The sequence below is a fragment of the Pleurodeles waltl genome, chromosome 2_2 (genome assembly GCF_031143425.1).
Source record: "Pleurodeles waltl isolate 20211129_DDA chromosome 2_2, aPleWal1.hap1.20221129, whole genome shotgun sequence".
Classification (NCBI taxonomy): Eukaryota; Metazoa; Chordata; class Amphibia; order Caudata; family Salamandridae; genus Pleurodeles; species Pleurodeles waltl.
In genome coordinates, this window is record NC_090439.1 from 1,043,545,425 (window position 1) to 1,043,559,400 (window position 13,976).

The window sequence follows — 13,976 nt, forward strand, 5'->3', positions numbered from 1 at the left end:
GCCGATGTCCCTGCCCTAGGATCTGGTGGACTCCAATAGCCCTGCACTATGGTCACAGTCGATGCAGGGCTGGTGGTGGCTGAGGTGCTTTTTTTAGTCTTACCAGATGGAGGGGGTGGGTCAGTGATTGGAACGAGCTCAAGGTTGGAAAGGAAAAGCACTTTGGAAGGACAGGGACGGGTAGGTGTAGTGGGTTTGGGAGTGGAGGAAGAGGATGTGGTTGTAGGAGAGTCAGGTGTGCTGTCTTTGGGTGCAGGTGCTTGTGACGGAGGCTGTTGTGAGGTGGATGGCTGTTGGGTGGGTGGCTGCCTGCGTTTGTGTGCTTTGGAAGAGGGGGTGACAGACACACTGGGAGAGGACACAGGGGACGTGTAAATGGCAGTGGGTGTCGTGACTGCATGTGTGCGGACTGTAATGGAGGGTGTACTGGTGATGGAAGTACTGGCTGATGGTGGTGTGCATGCAGGTGTGAGTGGAGACGTCACAGGGAGGGAGGAGGGAGATGAGGAGGTGGGGGACACAGAGGTGGTAGTGACTGTTGGCATGTCTGCATCTGGATGTTGCTTGGGTGAATGCTTGTGGGATCTGTGGTGCTTATGTCTGGATGAGCTGCCCTTGGGTGTAGAGGTGTGTGCAGGCTGGTATGATAGTGTGGATGGGATAGGCAGAGGAACAGGAGACTGGGACTGGGTGGAGGGAGTCAGAAGAGGGAGGCTGGAGACAGGGACAATGTCTGCCGTCAGTGCTGAGGCCAGAGCGTTGAACGATCGCTGATAGGCAGCCTGACCCGAATGAATGCCCTCCAGGTATGCATTGCTCCGATGCACCTCCCTTTCTACACCCTGGATGGCATTCAAAAGGGTAGACTGCCCAACAATGATGGTCTGGAGGAGGTCGATGACCTCCTCACTGAGGGCAGCAGGGGTAACTGGGGCAGGGCCTGAGGTGCCTGGGGCGAAGGAGATGCCCGCCTTCCTGGGCGAGCGGGGACGTAGCGAAGGCTGAGGGGCTGCTGGGAGGGCGGGGCTGGTGCGCTGGGTGGCGGCTGTACCTGTTGTGGCGGTGGGCACGGATGTTGCCGCCACCGCTAGGGAGCTCCCTTCCGAGGACGTGTTGGTGTCACTGACGTCTCCACGGGTCCCCGTTGTGGAGCCCCCCTAGCCCTGCGTCTCACTGGTGTACTCGGAGTCTGTTGTATGGCCCTCCGGGGCCATGTGAGATGCAGCTCCCTCGTGCGCCGATGCCACTTCTCCTCCGCCTGATGATGCTAATGCACACATGAACAGGAAGACAAAGAAAATGGGGGGGGAGAAATGAAGACAGGTTGAGTGCATGCATTGGCAACACCATTGTCGTAGAGGACAGACACAGAAGCCCCCTGAACTAGGCCGCGCAATGGGGGTACACTACTCAGTTATTGTGACTAGGCCTACGGGTCTATGGATGACAAATGCACACATGGGTGAGGCCGGACCATGGATAGCTGTACTTGGCACCCTACAGAGGTGGGGGGCGGGGGCACAGGGCCGTGTCTAACGGAGGGGCCTAGCCTACAGAATGCGCCCTGGCCTAGAGATAGCCACAGCCCTCCTCCCCCACCCAGACACCTTCATTGCGCGCAAAGATAGCAGAATGTGCTGATACTCACCCCCCTCTGTCTGCTGTGATGTCCTCATGCGCCCATCCAAATCGGGGTAGGCCACCGCCAGGATCCGGGACATCAGGGGGGTCAATTGGCGGCTGGCACCCCTCCTACGTTGGGAGGCCATCCCCAGCAGAGACTCGGCGGTCTTTCTGGTCCCGCGGCAGATGTCCTCCCACCTCTTTCGGGAGTGGGTGCCCCGTCTGTTGTGGACCCCCAGGGCCCGGACGTCCTTGGCGATGGCACGCCAAATGTCGATCTTCTGATGGACGCTGACCTATGTGACATGTACAGGGTGGTAAAGGAAATCACTTCAGTTTTCTGCCTGGTCAATGTGAGTGGCCCCCCCCTCCCCAACCTTGCCATGTGGCACATGCTCTCATCTTTCGTGCGTTGCACTCCTCATTCGCTCCCCTCCCCACCATCTTACATTCACCCCACTCAACACAGGCATAGCCCATTCAACGTGCACCCTGTGTACTAACCTGTTGGTCTGGAGGACCGTAGAGTAGCGCATACTGGGGGAGGACCCCATCAACAAGTTTCTCCAATTCTTCGGCAGTGAAGGCAGGGGCCCTTTCCCCAGTCGCAGCAGCCATTGTATCTCTCAGACCGAGGTCACAGCAGCACTTGCAGTATAGGTCCTCTCCTGTGGATGATCAGGTCTCGAGTGATTAATCAGATAGAAAATGGCAGTCACGCCCGCGGCGGTGCGTACCGCGACCGCCGGCGCACATCGTCATTGGCTCCTGAGACCCATAGGGTTCAATGTTAACCAATGCTGCTTTGCGCCGCAGTCTTCGACCGCCTACCGCCACGGTGTGCCACGCCAGCGCAGTGACCTCACATCCCACTGTCACACTTCACAGGTCAGGCAGCCGCCATTTCAAGGGCCCACATGGCATGATTTCTACTGCGTCACACAGGCCTAGGCCTTGCATTGCCACTCATACAAGCCGTTCCATGCATAACGATTCGTGTACTGTGCAAGCTGTGTGAACGAACCTGTGGGTTGCTTGACTCTGTGCTCCATGTTGTCCTTCCTAGGCACCGTCCGCTGGGACTTGCGAGGAGAAGGATGAATCCTCCTGTGTACCAACCGCTGGTGGACCTGTCGACAATGGAAGAACGACATATCATACTTACATACCGGCTTGACAGAGCAACTATACATGAACTATGTGCCCAGCTGGAGCCAGACCTGATGTCCCCCATCCGCCAACCCACAGGGATTCCCCCTCTGGTGCAGGTTCTGTCAATACTCCATTTTTTGGCAAGTGGGTCTTTTCAGAGAACAGTGGCCATATCATCTGGGATGTCTCAGCCTATGTTTTCTAAGGTTTTATCCAGAGTGTTGTCTGCCCTGATGAAATACATGCGGAGCTACATTATTTTCCCTGAGGTGGGCGAATTGGCTACAGTGAAGGGTGATTTCTATTCCCTTGGACATATCCCCAACATCATTGGGGCCATTGATGGGACCCATGTGGCTTTGGTTCCCCCCAAAGACAGTGAGCAGGTGTACCAAAACAGAAAAAGTTATCATTCGATGAATGTCCAGGTGGTCTGTTTGGCTGACCAGTACATCTCCCATGTAAATGCCAAGTTCCCTGGGTCAGTGCATGACGCGTATGTCATGCGAAATAGCAGCATCCCTTATGTGATGGAACAGCTACAGAGACACCGTGTGTGGCTAATTGGTGACTCTGGTTACCCCAACCTGTCGTGGCTACTGACCCCAGTGAGGAATCCCCGGACCAGGGCAGAGGAACGGTACAATGAGGCCCATGGGCGATCTAGGAGGATCATAGAAAGGACCTTTGGGGTCCTGAAGGCCAGGTTTAGGTGCCTGCATATGACAGGGGGATCCCTCATGTACTCACCAAAGAAGGTGTGCCAGATCATCGTGGCCTGCTGTATGCTTCACAATCTTGCATTGCGACGCCAGGTGCCTTTTCTGCAGGAGGATGGTCCAGATGGTGGTGTTGTTGCAGCTGTGGAGCCTGTGGAGAGTGAAGAGGAGGAAGACGACGGGGACGACACGGACAACAGGGATACAGTCATACAACAATACTTTCAGTAGCACACAGGTAAGAAACAGCCACCCCAATTTACATTTACTTGAGGCCTCATGCGTATCCACTGTCTGTGTTTCCCCCCAGTTCCGGTTAACTGATTTGTGACTTTCCCTTCCCTTTTCAGAGCTGTATGACCCACTGCCTGACTTCAGCTTTGTTTGCCCATGGACTAAAGCTTATTGAAATTGGTATGTTGTCATCACAAAGTAACTGGACATTATTGAACCGTTATGTGTAATACATTTGTTAAGAATACCAGCAGACTCCTGTTTATTTAAGTGGAATAGGTGATTTATTTTAAGTGCTACATATAGGTAAATGATTGGGAAGCGGGGATGGGTGGGGGTGGAGTAATGTCCATGGCAGAGTCCAGTTCTCAGTCGCACAGGTGCATTGTCCATATGCCTGTGGAAGGATGGAGCAGGGGCAGTTCAAGGTTGGACAGGGTGACAATGTGGGACAGTGGGATGACATCAGGGGGTATCTTAGGCTGGCGGGGGTCTTGCAATCCTACTCTGTCTTCTTGTGAGATCTCAGGTTCCGCTTGCAGGGTGGTTCTTCTTCTGCAGGAGGTGGGGTTCTGGTGGCCTGTCGTTGTGTGGGGGCCTCCTGTCCACTAGTGCTGGCAGAGGTGGTAGGCTGTTCCTGGCCTGGGCTAGTGACAGGGGCCCTTTGGGGTGCCACATGGTCCCGCAATGTGGTGACGATCTGGGTAAGGGCCAGGACGATGGTCCCCATTGCGGAACCGATGTTCCTCAGTTCCTCCCTGAACCCCATGTACCTTTCCTCCTGCAGTTCCTGGATCTCCTGGAACCGGGCCAGTACCGTCGCCATCGTCTCCTGGGAGCGGTGGTATGCTCCCATGATGGAGGAGAGGGCCTCTTGGAGAGTCGGTTCCCCGGGCCTGTCCCCCCCCGTCGCACAGCAGCCCTCCCAGTTCCCCTGTGTTCCTGGGCCTCTGTCCCCTGGCCAGTGTGCCCACTACCACTGCCCCAGGTCCCTGTTGTTGTTGGGGTGGTGGGTCAACCTGGGTGCCCTGTAGTGGTGGACACACCGCTGATTTACGTGCCCTGGAGACAGAGGCATGGGCCCGCTGGGTGGGAGCTGTGCTGGTGTTCCCAGAGGGGGTTGGGTCTGGTGTAGCCTGTGGCTGTCTGTGGGGAACCGACTGTCCAGAGGTCCCCGATGGGCCGGGCTGGTCGTCTGGCTCCAGGGAGACAGAGCTGCTGTCATCGCTGGGGGCCTCTTCTGGGGGTGGGATGGACATCTCTGGACCCTCCGTGGCGGTGTGGTGGCGTTCGGGTCCTGCAGGGGTATAAAGGTATGGTTATTGCTTCTGTGTGTGGCATTTCGTGTGAAGGGTGGGTGTCCGTGTACCCATGTGCAGGCATTTCCTTGTGGGGGCTTTTGTGAGGGTGGCTTGTGGGGGTGATGTGTGTGTGCAGTGGGCATGCTTTGGTGATGGATGTCCATGCTTTGGGGTCGCATGCAGGGCTTGGTGTTGGGATGGGTGGGTTGTGATGGTGAGGCTTTTGCTAGGGGTTGGTGTGATGGGGGAGGGGGTGAGGTTGGGGGTATGATTTGGCATGCAGGTGGGGTGGGGGTGGGAAGCAGTAGTGAAGATTTGCCTTACCAGAGTCCTTTCCTCCGCCTACTCCTGCGAGGCCCTCAGGATGCAGGATGTGCAAGACTTCCTCCTCCCACGCGGTAAATTCTGGGGGAGTAGGTGGGGGTCCGCCGCCAGTCTTCTGCACCGCTATGTTGTGCCTTGATACCATGGAACGCACCTTCCCCCATAGGTCGTTCCATCTCTTCCTGATGTCCTCCCGATTGCATGGATGCTGTCCCACCGCGTTAACCCTGTCCACTATCCTTTGCCATAGCTCCATCTTCCTGGCAATTGTGGTGTGCTGCACCTTTGCCCCGAAGATCTGGGGCTCTACACTGACTATTTCCTCCACCATGACCCTGAGTTCGGCGTCACTGAACCTGGGGTGTCTTTGGGGTGCCCTGGGGTGGTGTGGTTGAGGTGTGAGGTGGCGTTTGTGGTGATGAGTGTGGTGCGTGTGGTGGTGTGTGGTGTTTGGTGCGTGGATTCTGTGTGGGTGATGGTGTTGTGTGCCTCTGTGTTGTGGGATTCTCTATTCTGTGCTCTGTCTCTAGCCTTCGTCAATGATTTCAGGTCGTAGGGGCTTGTGGGTGATGTGGGTGTGTGTTTTATATTGTGTTGGGTGTGTGGGAGTGGTGTTAGTATGTGTATCAGGTGTGTGTATTTCGAACTGACCAATGTGGCTGAGTTTTCTATGTGTGTGTGTATTTTGACCGCAGCGGTGTGTACCGCCAATGGAATACCGCGTTTGAAAGACCGCTGCGTGGATTTGTGGGTCGGAATGGTATGGGCGTATTTCTGTTGGCGTGACAGTGGAGGTTTGGTCAGCGCCATTTTTTCGCTGACCTTTGGTGTGGCGGATTTTTGAGGATGTCGGGTTTTCGGCGGTTTGGCAGTTGCGGGTCAGAATGACTGTGGCGGTTTACCGCGGCCGCGGCGGTGTTATGGCAGCCTTCTGGTCGGCGGTAAGCGCCTTTTACCGCCGAGGTCAGAATGACCCCCAATGTATTAATTTACAAATATGTACAAGAAGGTAGATGGAAACACCTTTGGTGACACCCTCAGAACAGTTCACACCTCCAGAAAGCTTTGAACTTTACAATCACAACTCCCTCACCTACACTAGACACAATAAAAAGAAATGTCGCCATTAGAATGACAGGCCATTTGACTTTGTCAGGGTGTCACTAAATCATTAACAAGCAAAATTATGCCAAACCAAACACATGCAACACCATTAAATTAACTGGAGATGATACTGATGTCAATAACCTTTGTCAAAATGTATACAATTTCAGTGCCACCATCATGAGTGATAACAGAACATTAATTCAGTTCATTGTTTCAGATTTTTCTTTTGCTGTTCACTTACTGTTAATGCAACTATAGGACCAACCAATAATAATCCCCACTCTCCAGAGCCCTATGCAACAACACAAGCTGGGGCACTACAGAAGACAAATATGAAAATATGGGACCCCTCGCATGGATTTATGGCATGCTGTAGTCCCTAAGGCAGTGCATATTTAATGGCCAGCTGGACAGCTTTTTGTTTATTGAAAATGGAGCTACACTCTAGGCTCTTAGTTTTTTTATAACCAGATAAATGGTCCACTCTGGCTTCTGGGAGCTTCCTTTTGTTTGGTAGTGGTGGGGAGAGATCTAATGTCCCCACATTCCTGTCAGCTTCCTGTATCAGCACACAGCTCCCACGAGGCCTATGCACGAGATGGCTTTGTTCTTTTACGCTGATGATCGGTGCCCCTCTCCCTCTTCACACATGGGCACAGGGGTTTGGAGAGAACCCATCATGCTCCTGGGGCTCCAATGTGCCTTAGTTGTATTCTTGGCCAAGTGGAGATGGGCATCCCCAAGAACCCATACGCCCTGCGAACTCTGTTGCCTCTCCCTGTGCTTTGTGTCAGCTCCTGAAGAGATGAGGGCCTCTGGCAGTAAAGGACAGACTGGGGTGGGGGGCATTTAATTAATGCACCATCCCCCAGGGCCTTGGCACTATACTCCATTTCCCGCTTGTTTTCCCCTGGGGACCAATCTTTCAAGGCTGTACCATAGGGCTGATAAGCACAGTTTTGGTGTTGTTTTGCTCCTGGAGGCTAACTCCAGCCACCAGTAGCATTCTCTTTATGCCCCCCTGTCTCTACATTTAACTGCCATTGTGGAGCTTGTTTTTCCCATCTCCTGGAGTTGGAACTGTCCTCCGCCCAGGCTTTTGTTACCTGTCTTCACCTGAGGCCTTCTTCCACTGCCCACCAACAAAGTACCCTCCCTGCTGAATCCTAGAAGGCATCTATGTGTCAGCAGCTGAGTCACTGCCCCGTCCTCATAAGTTCACACAACTGAATGGCCTGTGCAGAAAAGATCCATTTTAACCTTCAATGGTGCCCCAATGCAGGCCCATCCCTCTTCTGTCCCTCAGAGGAGACCAGTGCCACAGGTTCTGGAGAAACACTCCCAGTTCTTGGGTGCTAAATGAAGTTAAAGTCCCTAAATCCATCCTTCCAGTGGAGACAGGTGGCTTCTTCCCTAAGCGGGGCCTTATTCCGGTGGCGGTTATCCCAAGTCCAGTGAGTTCTCAACTGTTTTGTCTCTCATACAGAGACAGTTCTGAAAGGTAGTAAGGTCTACCTAATCCTAGGCTGCCACACCATCATTTCACACCTGTGCCAACCCTCATGCACATCATTGTAGGACACTTAAACATGGTGGCATGAAGTGGTCTAAGGAGGACCTTTCCTAAGAGCTTCAGCCTCACCTGCAAATGACACAGCTGCCTGATCCAACTAAAACTGTAGCACGGTGTCCTTCCTGTCTTTAGCTCAAGAGGTCTTGTCTTCTTCCTTTGTTTCTGTGAGCTCATTCTTGTCCTGGCCAGGTGAAGTGTAAAGAGTCAATTAGAACATGCATATTGTATCCCCCCCCACCCCACATGCAAGTGCATCACTGGTAAATACTCTAGTGGAAGGGGAGGCATTTGACCCTCCTGCTGTCCAGGAGAGTATTAACTTTGCACAGTACGGGAAGCAAAGGTTTGGAATCTGCTTATGATCTGAGCGAAGGTAATAGGACAACTGTCCAAGTGCCATATGGAGTACAGTTATCACAAAAGTGACTTAGGACCTGCGCTTGGGTACATATTTAGGAGGGGTTTGCACCATGCTTGTACCACGCAATATGGTACATGCTTGGCTCGAACCACTAGCTCATATTTGTGAAGCCACACTAAGCCACTTTGAATGGCTTTAAAAATGTGGAGTAATGGCATAGTGTGTTGCTTTACCCTGCACTAGGGTGGGATTTGATGGGCATTGCGTGAGTGTTCACATGCAAATCCAATGGTTTATGATGAATTTTCAAATTTACCAACCCTGGTAAACCTATGAATGTGCCAAAATCCTAAGCCTCTGCAGATGAGGCATAACAATGAGAAATATCTTTATTTCTCCTTGTTTTACCTCTTTCTATGTGTGCTGCATTCTCCAGCACACACAGAAAGAGGAAAAAGCCTGTCAGGATTGTTTTTGTGCAGTAAGGTGCCACTTCCTGGATGAAAACAATCCAGCCACCTTTGCAGCATGGTGTAAGAGTACCTACGTTGGTGGTAGGCAGTGAAAAGTGTACCAGGGCAGGGGGAAAGGATAGGAATGGGATGTAGTGGATAAATATGGTGCATTCCGGCCATTCCCCTGTGATGCAGGGAAGTGAAGCAATGTGACATTCTGTGATGCCCTGTGCCATAAAACCCACATAAGTCTGGGCCTTTGTGTACATTTTTACACTAGTATTGATACCTGATCAGTGTATATAGGCATAAGCAGGGTGAAACTTTGCTGTGGGGCAGAATTCCCCCATAATTTGTAAATCAGTACATTACAAAAAATGTTAATTATCATTAAAGATGTGCACTATAAATTACCACTTACCTAATGAGTCCTACACTAGGTCAGCAGCAATCCCTTATGGGATCATTCTGCCACAGGCTATCTGTGTACAGGTACTGGGATCAGCCCACACACGTGTGCACTTTCATGTGCCAAGGTGTTTGTGTGTAAATATTTCAGAGCCTCTTACCCTAGGTGCTTAGGTGTGGTCCTTATCTTAAGACAAAGGACAATGGCACTTAGCATCCTCACTCCATTTTAACAAAATTTACCACTAGTGAGACTCAGTTATTGTAAAGTCACAGTAAAAGTACAAACCAAGTAGTGAGAAAGCAAAACATACAGGAAAATGTAATGGGTGAAACACATTTGCTACAAGTACCTTTGTTAAAAGTTATATTTTTCAATGAAAACCCTTTTTGTGATGTTTTGTAACAGTGAATCTAAATCAACACCGTTTAACAAATACTCTTGTCTTCTCTTTATTTCTGCTAGTCTTTTATGTGCTAACTAGGAATATGTAGTATGTTCATGTACAATTTGCATCAGGTTTTGCCCTAAATAAACATACTTGTAAAAACTTGTGGCCTCACTCTTAATGCCTAATGCAGCTGTCATTACATGCATTTGGCAGGAAATGGTAGTTTTGATAACATTTTAATTTCGCATGAGGTGAGGAATATTGAACAAAGTGATAACAAAGTCAAATGTGAGTCAATTATGAGTTTAAGATAGTCCGTTTTTTATGTTATTGTTTGTGGTTATTTGAATGAGTTGCCATGACAATACTCTATCTGTGACAAAGGCGTTCAGCCGAAACGCGTTGGAGTTTGTGTTTGCGTAATTAAATTGGATTTCCATTTTACGGAGGTGTCCTGTTCTCACTTCATATTGGAGGAGTACGTATGTTATAATTGATTTTGGGCGACCCGGAGCCCAGTCATGACCGTTGTGAAGTAGCGTCCGCACACCGAGGAAATACTGTGGGTTTGTCGTAATGAATTTCAATTGTGGAAGCCTCTGCGACGTCGTAATTTTCGAGAAGTGAAATTGCAGTTTTTTTTATGTGATGTCTTGAACGTTGACGTTGACGAATGTGAGGAACCATATGTTTAAGCCTCACGGGTAGAATGCGAGGATAATCCACCCGTGGAGAAATAACCTTCAGCGTATATATTGTGAGTACTGATACACTTTTGGAAAAGACATAGGCCCTCATTCTGACCCTGGCGGTCGGTGATAAAGCGGCGGCCAACCCGCCAACAGGCCGGCGGTCCAAAATATGCAATTCTGACCCTGGCGGGAACCGCCAACACAGCCCGCCGCATTAACACTCCGCCCGCCACGGCGGAACAAACAAACAGCGCGGCGGTCCCCGCCAACAGCCAGGCGGCAGACAATGTACCGCCCACCCTATCACGACCCACCAATCCGCCAGCTTTTCCGGGGCGGGAGCACCGCCGATAAAAACACGGCGGAAACAGACTACGAACGGGAAAACGCTCACCTCCACATACTCCACGCGAGATTCCGGCAGTATGGAACCCGAGTTGCAGGTCATCCCCGCACTCCTATACCTGCTCCTGTACCAGGAGCACGCCCGGCGGCGCGGAAGACATCGGTGAGTACTGCACCTACGACACAGGGGAGGGAAAAGATTACCGGCACACACCCACCCACCCACACCCACTACAACACACACATCAATGCATTCCCACAGATCACTGTCACAACCCACAAACCCCCCCCCTCCGAAATAATGCAAAGACCAAAAGAAGAGATCTTAAACGGGCAGATATATTGAAAAATGGACAGCAGTAATCCCAATAAATAAATAAACTATGTACAAAATATATACAGCTACTAAATGTAGTCCAACCACTGTCCGTGGACCACAGGGGTCCTGAGCAAAGGGGCAAGGCCCAGTCCCACGACAAGAACTCCACGGAGAGAACACTGCAGGGGCATCAGAAAGAAAAAAGGACAGGCACCTCAGGGGGAACGGAAGGGGGGGCACCTCAGCCACTTGAGTACACGACGCCAGATCCACGAGGGGACTCCATGACCACTGGCCCATCCTGGGGAGAGCAAAGCCACAGTCCATACAGTCCATACAGTGGGTGGCCTGCCCACTGGGCCATCCTGGGGAGAGCAAAGCCACAGTCCAAACAGTCCATACAGTGGGTGGCCTGCCCACTGGGCCATCCTGGGGAGTGCAAAGCCACAGTCCATACAGTCCATACAGTGGGTGGCCTGCCCACTGGGCCATCCTGGGGAGAGCAAAGCCACAGTCCAAACAGTCCATACAGTGGGTGGCCTGCCCACTGGGCCATCCTGGGGAGTGCAAAGCCACAGTCCATACAGTCCATACAGTGGGTGGCCTGCCCACTGGGCCATCCTGGGGAGAGCAAAGCCACAGTCCAAACAGTCCATAACAGACTCCACTGCCACTGGAGGAGGCATGTTGGCCAGAGGACATCCTGCAGCCCTGCCCGAGACAGATCCTGCCCTGCCACGTCTGCCAAAGGGCCAGCGGTTCCTGCCTGGAAGGGCCCAGTTCAGCGGTTCTTGCCTTGAAGGGCCCAGTTCAGCGGTTCTTGAGACGGCGGTCCCCAGCGGAGCGGTGCTGGAGACGGCGGGGCCCAGTTCAGCGGTTCTTGCCTTGAAGGGCCCAGTTCAGCGGTTCTTGCCTTGAAGGGCCCAGTTCAGCGGTTCTTGCCTTGAAGGGCCCAGTTCAGCGGTTCTTGAGTCGGCGGTCCCCAGCGGAGCGGTGCTGGAGACGGCGGGGCCCAGTTCAGCGGTTCTTGCCTTGAAGGGCCCAGTTCAGCGGTTCTTGAGACGGCGGTCCCCAGCGGAGCGGTGCTGGAGACGGCGGGCCCAGTTCAGCGGTTCTTGCCTTGAAGGGCCCAGTTCAGCGGTTCTTGCCTTGAAGGGCCCAGTTCAGCGGTTCTTGCCTTGAAGGGCCCAGTTCAGCGGTTCTTGAGACGGCGGTCCCCAGCGGAGCGGTGCTGGAGACGGCGGGGCCCAGTTCAGCGGTTCTTGCCTTGAAGGGCCCAGTTCGGCGGTTCTTGCCTTGAAGGGCCCAGTTCAGCGGTTCTTGCCTTGAAGGGCCCAGTTCAGCGGTTCTTGAGACGGCGGTCCCCAGCGGAGCGGTGCTGGAGACGGCGGCCATTCTATGGCCAACTGCTCATTGCCTGGTGGTGCCCTCCTGGGCAGCGGGGATGGTGCTCCTTCAATGCCCAACCGGGCTGTGGGTGGTGGGGCCCTCCTGGCCAGCTGGGCTGGGTCCTCCCTGGGCAGCGGCTATGGGGGTGGTGGGCTCTCCCGGGGCAGCTGTGCCGGTTCCTCCCGGGGCAGCGGCTATGGGGGTTGCGGGCTCCTCCTGGGCAGCTGTGACGGGTCCTCCATGGGCAGCAGGCCTGCTGCCTGACTTCTCCGCCTTGCTGCCCTTGCCCTCCTTAGTCGGGAGTCTGTGGCCCTTTCCTCCCTTTGGAGCTGTGGCTGTTGACGGTGGCTGGCTAGTGTCCTGGGGGGATATCGAATCCGGGCTCCGGCGGCGGCCCTTCCGCCTTCTGCTCCTCTTCCCAGGGGGTGGGCTGGCTGTCCCCTTGCTGCTGGGCGAAGATCCAGACCTGCGGGCTGGTGGGCTCCAATACCCCTGCACCCTTGTCAAGGGGGCTGCAGGGCTGGTGGTGGCTGAGGTGCTCTTTTTACCCCGACGAGAAGGAGGGGGGGGCTCAGGGTCAGGAGAGAAGGTAGCAGTAGAGAGATAGATTTTCTTGGGACAATGGATAGTGGTAGGTACAGTGGGTATGGGAGTGGAGGGAGAGGATGTGGTTGTAGGCGAGACAAGTTTGCTGTCTTTGGGTGCAGGTGCAGGTGCAGGAGCGGGAGGCTGTCGTGAGGTGGATGGCTGTTGGGTGGGTGGGTGGCTGCGTTTGTGTGGTGTAGAAGAGGGGGTGACAGACACAGTGGGAGAGGACACAGGGGACGTGTAAATGGCAGTGGGGGTGGTGACTGCACGTGTGTGGACTGGAGTGGAGGGTATGCTGGTGATGGAAACACTGGCTGATGGTGAGGTGAATAAAGGTGTGAGTGTAGACGTCACAGGGAGGGAGGAGGGAGACGAGGAGGTGGGGGTCACAGAGGTGGTAGTGACTGTTGGCATGTCTGCATCGGAATGTTGCTTGTGTGAATGTCTGCGTGATCTGTGGTGCTTATGTTTGGATGAGCTGCTCTTGGGTGTTGAGGTGTGTGCAGGCTGGTCTGATGGTGTGGGTGGGACAGGCAGAGGAACAGGAGACTGGGAGGAGGGAGTTAGTAGAGGGAGGCAGGAGACAGGGACAATGGCTGCCGTCAGTGCTGAGGCCAGAGCCTGGAACGATCGCTGATGGGCAGCCTGACCCGAATGAATGCCCTCCAGGCACGCATTGCTGCGATGAACCTCCCTCTCCACCCCCTGGATGGCATTCAAAAGGGTAGTCTGCCCAACAATGAGCGTTCGGAGGAGGTCAATGACCTCCTCACTGAGGGCAGCGGGGGTAACAGGGGCAGGGCCTGAGGTGCCTGGGGCGAAGGAGATGCCCGGCTTCCTGGCAGAGGGGGCACGGGGCAAACGCTGAGGGGCTGCTGGGAGGGCGGAGATGGTGCGCTGGGTGGCGGCTGTACCTGTAATGGCGGGGGGCACAGATGGTGCCACCCCCGCAAGAGAGCTCCCTTCCGAGGACGTGTCCGTGTCGCTGCAGGGT